Source organism: Hakea prostrata, chromosome 1 (assembly GCF_041222555.1).
Source record: "Hakea prostrata isolate BN-2017 chromosome 1, UWA_Hpros_2, whole genome shotgun sequence".
NCBI classification, from domain to species: domain Eukaryota; kingdom Viridiplantae; phylum Streptophyta; class Magnoliopsida; order Proteales; family Proteaceae; genus Hakea; species Hakea prostrata.
Window position 1 is genome coordinate 36026408 of NC_142600.1, and position 10492 is coordinate 36036899.

The 10492-nt window shown below is 38.1% G+C and overlaps 1 pseudogene; it reads left to right on the top strand.

Moving 5' to 3' along the window:
• The first annotated feature begins 355 nt into the window (after positions 1 to 355).
• Positions 356 to 5605, top strand: LOC149028867 (pentatricopeptide repeat-containing protein At5g66520-like; annotated as a pseudogene).
• Positions 5606 to 10492: the final 4887 nt, after the last annotated feature.

Genomic DNA, 10492 nt, shown 5'->3' on the forward strand with positions numbered 1-10492 from the left:
ACCTCCAACCCTTAGTATTTGAGGGAAGGGTTCCTGTTCCAACGAAGTTACCCTGCCATTCAGATTGAAGAGTAGTTCGTTTGGAAAGATAGAACCAACGACTTTGCTCCTGCTTCTTATGCATGAAAAATTGAAGGAACAAATTTAAGGTCGGAGTTACACCGACCTCCTTTTGCTTACAAAAGCCCCAAAAACAAATTATGTTACGCCAACTATTTGGCGCTAACATCCCTAGGCACATCCCAAATTGATTAAGAGCTTCAACAAAGACTGGGTGCACAGGAAGCCTAAAGCCACTAACAAAGGCATCTTCATACACAGCAAACTCACCTGAAGGAAGTTGGTGAGCACACTTATGAGAAGCAGGGACTCTAAGCACAAAATCATCTGGTATAGCGTACCGAGCTCGGATGAGTTCCAAGTCACTCTCAGTCAGCTCGGAAGGAAAAAAGCTAGGACCTGAACTACTCGGATCGAAATCTATATGTTCCGAGGTCCTAGGACGACTTCTCTCAAAAGCAAATTCGGAAGGAGAAAGACTTTTCAGCCATTTTCTCCTGTTCGTGCTAAACCGAGCACGAATACTTAAAGTCCTAAACTCCTCATCACTAAGCAGGTTTGGACGAACACCAGGAGACAAGGAAGGGTCAACAGAGGTATCAGTCTCAGTGTCACTGTACCCAGAAGAGGAAGCCTCACTGTTCCTGGAACGAATAGCCTCACCCTCAAAAGATGGGAGTCCAGAGGGAGTTTTAGAGGGTTTACAAGCTTTCTTTTTAACACCCATTACAGCTAAGAAGCTAAGGCTACAACAAAGTTATAGTCGCAGAAAGGGAAAAAATGACAAGCAGAGTCCAAGAAAAAGAAAAAAGGAAAATATACTCAGAATACAACACGAAATAATAAACAAAGACCATCAAAAGATTCGTGAAGAAAAAACGAACTCACTTGCAAGAGGAATCGAAGAACGGAGCTTCTGTGAAGGTCGAAATAAGGTCATAAAAGTCCTGCAGCCTTCATCTTCTCCACAGATACAACAGTAAGCACAGTAAAAAGTGAAATGGAAAAGGGAGGGATAGATTTATATACTTCCTAAAATATCCAAATCTAATGGATGAAAAAGGAAAAGTATAGAAAGCTCCTAATCTAATGGCTTTAAAGGCTTCCACATCTAACGATCCTGTACAAGATCTCTTTATGAAGATTCCAATCTAGCGCTGACGATCTTGGATTGTAAACGGTTAATCTTCTCAGACTTTTAAAATCCCAAAAGGTCATTATTAGAGGTCATCAATACAGAGCCACATGTCATTAAAGGAGGACGTGTAGAAAAGACGTGCGCCGTCGTTTCCCATTTTACGGCGCAGTACCCTGTCAGATGACGTCAGCCATAAAACTTCCAAAACCAGGCTGTGAATGTACCCAAGTAACGCTGGTTGGAAATGTTGGCGTGTTCGGTCACCAAATCTCTAAAGCCCGAACAAGATAAAGCTCGGACTTCAGAGACTGGGGGGCTTATGATGAGGAAAGAATAAATAAACTCGAACCAGTTTGGTTTGAGCCTAGTCAGACCTGATCGGAATCGAACCAGTTCGGTTTGAACCTAGTTCGACCTGCTCGGATCAAGTTAGATCGATCAAGTCAAGGTCGGTCGAATAAGTACAAAGGTTGAATGAGCAAGGTAAATCTGAATAAGACTCGTAGCCAAAGAAACGGTATTCAGTCAAGACTCAACTACTCATATTTGAGTAGGACTCAATGACTAAGATTCAGATCGCAACCTAACTAAGGTTTGAGTCCCACTAAAACTCATACTTAAAAAAGGTATAAAAAGGTATGAGAACACAAGAGAAAGGTATGCTGAATAGAACTATCACTATTCGAATTCTTATTGTTCATTACTTTCTTGTCTTTCTTAGTCGGATCCCTAACTAGATCGTCGGAGGTGAAAACTCGACCTCCACGGTCGAGCTCATTCTTGCAGGTTCAACCGGCTGAAGGGACCGACAGGATTGTGCAGGAACATCAAGCAATTAAAAAATCTTGCACTTTCTACAATCAATCAAATTCAAAACAATTATTTATCCCTTGATCACCAAAGCCTTTTCTCAGAACAAATCTTTGCTTGGAGCCCTCCTTTGTTCTTGTATTTCCACTAAGAATCTAAATTATGCAAGATTCTGTTTGTTAACTATTCCTGTCCTTGTTCATCAACTCTCTTGAGCAACCTCATGATCCAAGCGTACTCCAAGATACCCAATTCAGAAGAGTCTTTCCATATCTTCCACCGGATGCTAGCAACTGGCAGACCCATGTTGGAAATACCGGATGAATACACCTTCACATTTGTGATCACTGCTTGTTTACGCAATCCAACCATGGTATCATATAGTGAAAATGTTCATGGGTTAGTTATAAAGTATGGGTGCGAATTTAATATTTATGTTGGCAATTCATTAGTTAAAATGTTTAGTATATTTAGAAAGATACAAGATGCCCACCGGCTGTTCGATAAAATGCCTAAGAGAGATGTTGTCACTTGGACTAGTCTTGTTTTTTGGGTATGCAAACTCTAGAGATTTGCTTATGGCTCATAAGTTGTTTGATAAAATGCCTGAACGGAATAATGTTTCTTGGCCTGTTATCATTGCAGGATATGTTGGAAGAGGTCGGTACAATGATGCACTTCGGCATTTCAATGAGATGTTGTCCGATGATAAGGTGAAGCCTAATGAAGCAGTTATTGTCTGTGCTTTGTCGGCCTGTGCACATCTAGGAGCCTTAAACCAAGGGAAATGGGGTCATGTTTACATAGACAAGCATGGAGTGCCACATAGTTCGAATATTTCAACTGCCCTAATTGACATGTATGCAAAATGTGGGAGGATAGACTCTGCCTATCTAATCTTTAGTAGAATGTCCAAAAGAGATGTGCTAACATGGACAAGCTTAATTTCAGGGCTAATGCATGGTCTTGGCAAGGATTCCGTTCAGGCATTTTTTTCAAATGTTAGCCGAAGATATTAAACCAGATAACATCTCACTTCTTGTTGTTTTGATTGGATGCAGCTATTCGGGTCTAGTAGAGGATGGTTGCTTTATTTTTGACAACATGGAAAGCTTGTGGGGAATTGAACCAAAGATTGAGCATTATGGGTGTTTGGTAGACCTTCTTGGTCGTTCAGGACAATTAGAAAGGGCTTTTGAAGTTGTCAAGAGGATGCCAATTGAGCCCGATGCTGTGATCTGGAGGTCTTTGCTTAGTGCTTGCAGAAGCCATGGTAATGTTAATCTTGGGGAGCAAATCATAGATCACATCATCCAGTTGGATTGCAGTAGTAAAGGTGGAGGTTATGTACTTCTTTCAAATATGTATGCATCTCAAGGCCAATGGGACAAGGTTTCCAGATTGAGGAATATAATGAACATGGGAGCAATGTAATGAATACCCTCCTGGTTGTAGTTGTATTGAGGTTCATGGTGTTGTTCATGAATTCCTTGCTGGTGACAGGCTGCATCCCCAAATTGAGCAGATACATGACAAGTTAAACGAGGTTTTGAAAACCATAGCCATTTATGGAGGCTATGTCCCTAACACAAAACAAGTGCTGTTTGATTTGATTGAAGAGGAGAAAGAGCAAGCATTATCTTGGCACAGTGAGAAGTTAGCTGTGGCTTTTGGATTGCTAAATACTGAAGCACAGACCCCAATTCGGATAGTGAAAAATCTAAGGATATGTGAGGATTGTCATTCTGCCATGAAACTAGACCTGTAAATGGATAACCGAAATCCGCCTCCGAATTCGTGTTCGTATTCGTTTAAGAGTGTCCGAATCCGAATTTTTTTTTACCGGAAAATATCCGTATCCGTCCGATTATTAAACGGATTCGGATTCGGATATTTACTAAACGGACCGGATATTATCCGGATAGTATATTATCCGTTTATGATAAAAAATAAATTTTTGATGAGTTTAATTAATAAAGATGATTTTGAATTGCGAACAGTTTCTATCAATTTCTTCACGCATTTTAAATTTCTTCACGCATTTTAAAAGTTTTGTATACAATCAGTTGTCACATCATTAAATGACTTACATTTAAAAATTAATATTTTTTGATAAAGTTGACTGACTTCACGAGCATTAAGGACTGTATTTTCAAAAACAATTTTTCATCATCACCATTACTGACAATCACTTGTCACATCAATAACTTAAATTAAAAAATTAATATTTTTGGATAATCTCGTGAAGGCATCAATGGCTGAATTTTAAAATGTTTAAAAAAATAAAGGTCCAAGATAACTACTAGCAGAAAGCCAAAAACACTGTTTGGGCTGCAGACTTGCCGTCTCTTTTCTTCTCCTTTTAGCGTTTTTTGGCTTGGGAACAATCCAGACGGTATTGCTCACTTTTCTTCTCCTTTTAGCGTTTTTTGGCTTGGGAACAATCCAGACGGTGTTGCTCAAAATATCGAAATGGTTAAACTTCATGTTTCAGCTCTTCTCTTCTCGTCAACCAGCTTCCGGCAGCGGTAAGAACTTGGCTTTGCATCTTCAGGTACCTGTATTGGTGATTCTAATCAGACCCTTACTGTTCTCCCGTTTCATGGGCTCTTGTGCATCTTACGGTGCCGGTGAGAACGTGGCTGTGGCTGTCTTTGAATCATCTTAAATGGCCGACGGTGGTGGTCTGACTGTGTTTGTTGGGTGATCTCAAAACCGGCGATCTTCCTCTGTTAGATGCTCTTTGAACACATCGAAAATGGCCGACGATAGTCTGGCTGTGCTTGATGGGTCAGCCCTCAAAGCGGATGATCTTCACCACTTTACCAAAACTCAGGTTCTCTGATCGCAGTCACCGGAACTCAGAAAATGACACAGCAATCGGATAGTTTTGCGGATCGGATAATAAACGGATATCCGATAGAGTCACGGATTCGAATTCGGATACCCTTAAAAAATATCCGCCGGTTATCGGATCGAATTCGGATATCGGATTTCCTTATCGGATTCGAATTCGGATAGTGGTGTATCCGAGCCGAATCCGATCCGTTTACAGGCCTACATGAAAGCCATTTCACTAGTTTTCCATAAAGAAATTATTGTAAGAGATAGATCCCGTTTCCACACTTCCAAAGGAGGAAACTGTACTTGTACAGATTTTTGGTATAAGATCATTTATAAACTAAAGGTAAGAGATGTTGAGCAGTTTTATATGATTCCCTTGAATAATATTGACTTAGTATTGTAAATTGAGGTGTTATGCCTAGATCTCTTTGACATTCATTTTGGTGGTATTTAAAAAAAAAAAAAAAAGGAATAAAGAAAAAAAAAAGATTTTTTTTGGGGGGTAGGAATCTAGAAGGGAAAGTTCCAGTAATAGTTGAAAATGCTAGGCATCGAACATGTGCACAGTTTGTACTTGAAAACCAATGTTTTCATAGTCTTTTGGTTTTCAGTCACAATCCAATTGAGTAATTCATATCTGTGTTTCTCATCTGTTTCGGTTATCTGTGGTTCTACTTCTTTTTTTAGCTGCCTACTGTATGCCCGGATTCGAACACTTTGTTCTCTTTAGTGCGAATACAGAAGCATCCATAACCACTAGGCATCTAACGTATGCAATAGTGAATCCTAGGCACACTTAGTTGGGACAAGGCTAGCTGTTGTTGTATCCTTCTCCTTTTAGCTGTCTACTGTATTCCTGGATTTCATCTCTTTGTAATAAGGGGGCATCCTCACCACCTTTTCTGTTCCCAAGGTCTTCAAAGGAGATGTCCAGAACTCGCTCAAAAATATTTAACACCCCCCTCCCCCAAAAAAGAAGAAGAAAGAGTTGTTCAGAAACTCAGGAAGACAAGTGCAAGTTCCCAGATTTCCAGTTCTCTTTCCTAAATTCACTATTTCTCCTCGTTGACCCGTAATACAAGTAAAAATACACAAGCCAATGAGGGAATGACATGTGTAGTAATGCCTCACCGTAGGCCTCATCAAGGATTTCCACCCTAAAACGAAAGCTTATTAAAGAAAAGGCAGGCGCACCTTCAGACAGGTGCATCCATAAAGATCCATAGCTTCCTTAGAAGGAAGACCAAGTCAAGAGTGAAAGATTCCCATTTCCCCAGTATGCATACTCAGTCACTTCCACATCCCATGTTCTGGGGTAGAAACTACTTCCTAAGGGCTGTTTGGTTGTGTGAATCCAGGGATTTGAAATCCCTCGATTCATGAATCGGTTTTTTGTCCCCGTTTGGTTGGAAAACATGGTGCGGTTCATGAATCCAGTCATTTCAAAATATAGGGTAAAAACTTGAATGAGTTGAGTCCTGGGTTTGGGGTGAAATGATTGAAATGAAGCATGTGGATGAAAACCTTTAGAATGAGCGGATTTATGTTTGACGGAACGAGTCGAACGACGCTCGAAAGGCAACTTCTCTCTATTCATTTTTCTTGCCGAAGGTGTTGATCTTCATCTTCTATTTTTCAGATTTTGTCTTCTATTTATCTGATGTATTTTCTCTTGGAGGGTTTTGGAGCATAAGCCTTGGACCGAAGGCACAAAACGAGTTATTTCTTCGAGCAAATCAGAGGTACAAGCTGTGCTTCATCTTTGTCTTCTTCTCCTTGCTATTATTCCTTATATTTTCTTGGCATTGTATATTCCTAAGAAATTTTCTTGGTTGATGTTAGACTTCTTTAGCCAATTTAGTCCATCAACATTCCCATATGAACACCGGTACTGTTTCTGGATTGAGTTAGTGTGGTTCTATGATTCTATCTAAAGCTATAAAGAGATTCGAGGGATTTTTCTCATATATGACTCTTTGGATGGATTCCCATCCCGAACCCTTGAAAGTTGTTTTTTCTAATGTTGTGGTGGTATAGATCTGGTTGAGGGTTATCTGAACTAAATTGTTTTAGAAAAGTGAAGCTACGAAAACTCCTCCTTCATAATTTTAAAAAGTCTGGGTTTTGCGGGGGCCTTCCTTGGTTCATAGTTGGTTTGTCCTGTCTCACTGTGTTTGATAATTTCTTCCTGATTATCCAGTACCCCAATTTGATTCTCTTGGAAGGTGCTTGCAAGTTCTTTTATTTTAATTCCATTAATTCTGGAGTACCTATGAACTTGGTATGGGGTTAGTGGAGTTAATGTTATGATTTGTTAGTCCTTTTATGAAGAACAGAGAAGGGTAGTGAAGAATATCCACCTTCCGGTTGGTTTCAGTTTTATCTGTTTTTTTTTCTGTTTGTTAGGTTTTTCACCTCTTCTTGTGTTAGGATATTAAGCTTCTTTCAATCAGTGTTCAACTGCTACAAATCAGAGGTAAAAAGTGCTTGAGTATAATTCTGTTTATTCTATATCTTTCACCATTTGCTGGGTTGAACAAATACAATGGTTAATGCTTCTATTGTTCTTCAGTGAAAGAAAGAATTGAATTAGATCTCAGTTTTCCCCAGCAACAGGGTTTAATTTGCTTTATTTTCCACATGAATCACCCAGTGATAAAATAGGAACACCATTTTCATTCACCCAATGGCACTTGGCTACTATACAAGAAAAGGAAAAAAGAATGAACCAGGGCATACTTGGTTGCAGCAACAAATATTGTTATGCATATCATATTTGATATGAAAAAGGAATGAATCAGTTTCTGCTCTGGTCCATGTTCATGGTTATCTATCTCAAATATGATATGCATAATAATATTCATATGCAGGGTCTCCTAGTTTTTATTTCTATTGGGATTTTTTTTATTTGTTATTCACTTTTTTTTCTTCTCACTTGACCTTTGGGAGTGGGTGGGGTTGTCATTCAGAAGATGTTGGGGGAAAAGAAATAGATATGCATAGGAGGTTCATACAATACCATTTAACCAATACATAACAATAATGAATAGGAAATAATAATACAGTCACTTTGAGGAGAGCTTCCAAGCTATAGGCAAACCATAGGAAACTTACATTAACCTTCCAATGTCAATATGAATCAACAAGCATGGACATGGGTCTTGTTACTAGCAGACTAATGATGACTTAATGAAAAAATAGAAAAAGGGGGTGAGAGGGTGTTTACTTGGCAAATCAGGACAGAAGGCCAGGCTTCTCTGATTCACATGCTTGCATACAGGAGGAAAGAAAGCTGTCCAATTTCATATCGAGTTAAGATTTGGTCATTTGGTTGGTTTATGTTTTGTTGGGAAAAATTTTGACTGGACTTTCAAGATGTGAATTTAGTTCCTTTCCTTTTGTCCATCTCTTAAACAGTTAAAATGGAGTAAGAAATGCATTAGCATTGGTTATTAGCTAGTCTGATTACTTCACTTGTTTCAGCTTTTACCTTACTTTCAATTTCTGCATGGTCATATCTGCCCCATGTATGGCCTCCTATAGTCTTCTTTAAATATTCAGAGGATTAAAAGTAGAGAGATGATTTCCCAACCATCCTAGGGTACTGACATCATTAACAACAACAAACATAAGAACTTCTTACATGTCCCACAACAGTAAGAGGTTTCTTGTGGGATGCGCCTGAATCCTTCCATTTACAAGCTCAATAAGGAGATTGCTTGATAGTTCTTCTCCAATTCTGTAGACCCTACTGAGTACATAACCTCATTGATCTTGGTGAACAACACAAGGTTTGAGCATTAATAGAACCTTTTGAAGTGGGAAATGCTGTAATAAAGGTATTCATTTTTTATTGTTGTTAGAAAGATGCATATCCATGACAACACAGAGTACCATAGAACTGTTAGAACACAAGCATCAGTTAATAGTTGTTTAGTGCTCTTTACAGCCCCCACCCATATTTCATTTATGTAATTACCAGTTAGTGAATTGAAGGATAAGCTCTACCCAAGGACTGATAAATTCTTGTTTCTTTATGGGCAGCTTGGCATGGTTAGTGTGGTTGAGACACTATGTGGGCAAGCTCATGGAGCAGCCAAGTATGAAATGTTGGGAGTTTATATGTAGAGGTCAAACAATCCTCCTCATGGCAACTGGAATTCCACTCATGGTGGTTTACATATTCTCAAAGCCCATACTTACTTATCACTCTTTCTGTCCTCATAACTACCAATTGATATCTATAGCAAGCTAAGTACCAGTTGGAGAAAAGAATATAAATGGAGCTGTTGCAGCACGTGGTTGAACTTCCAAGGATCGATTGGATTATTAAGTATTAAATGATTGGGTTATATATACAACTATTGTCTTTCTTTCTAGTAAGATTCAAATGATTGGGTTATATGTGCTACCCATGATGATGGAACCTGCTTTCTTTTTCCACTGTGGGGGAATTCTTTCTGTAAAATACCAAAAATGACTTAATATATGTTCCTTCCTTTTAGTTGGAACTATTTGGTCTTCTTTATGTTCAAACTCTTAACTGCAAAGCACTTTAGGTATGTAACATTATGAATGTGCCAATGTTGGAATTCAATCAATATCTCATGAAATTTAGGACTCATGGAAGATCTCCACAATATGCTTGCAAGAAGAAGCTCATCATTTAACACTTGCACTAGGTTGTTTATATGGAGGTTTACATAGAAACTCAAAATTGCAAGGACTTGTTGAATCTGTTCTACTAACTGATTAATTCGTTAACCTTTGCTTTGAGACCAAGTGATGGGTTTGATTCATAAATGCCATTAGGAATGCTTAGCTTCTAATATACTGATAGATTTGCCAAAATGGAATGGAGACACAAAAATGTAATCAACATTGTGAGACTATGCTTTTCCTCAATTCTCCTAGACGTTCTTACGCAAGGAACCATAAAAAAACATGTCTAGAAGAATTGAGAAAAAACATAGTCTCACAATTTTCATGGCATCGGTTTTCGATACATGAGTCTGATATTTTTAAAATAAATACCCCTTAATAAACTTAGGTTTTGGTTTGCATCTTTCAACCAGATAGGACTAATTCAATTTTGATAATGTAAAACCTATGACGTATAGGCACAACCTAAGCATTATGAAGAAGCAATTTATGATTGTTGATGATGAAATATCTTAGATGGAGACAAATTTAAAAGTGAATTTGTCAATTTATATATTTGTTATTTTGAAGTTTTTTTTTGGTTTTTTTTTTGTCAATTTACATATTTATTATTTTGATTTTTTTTACATATATAAAATATACCAAATTAACAAAGTCAATTTTTGGAATCCGTGGATTTAGATAACCAAACAGTATTTGAGGATGAATCTATAGGATTCAAATCCATAGATTTAGGATAACCAAACAGTTTTTTAGGATGAATCTACAGATTTCATTCTACAGATTCAAGAAACCAAACAGTTTTCAGAATGAATCCACAGATTTTATTTCACTAGATTCAAGTAACCAAATGGTTAATTTTTTGAACCATGAATCTATAGATTTGAAATCTCATTTCATTTCAAATCCCTGGATTTATGTAACCAAACAGACCCTAAGGCCTAAGAAAATGGAAAGAAGACTTTCAGTCCCTTGGGA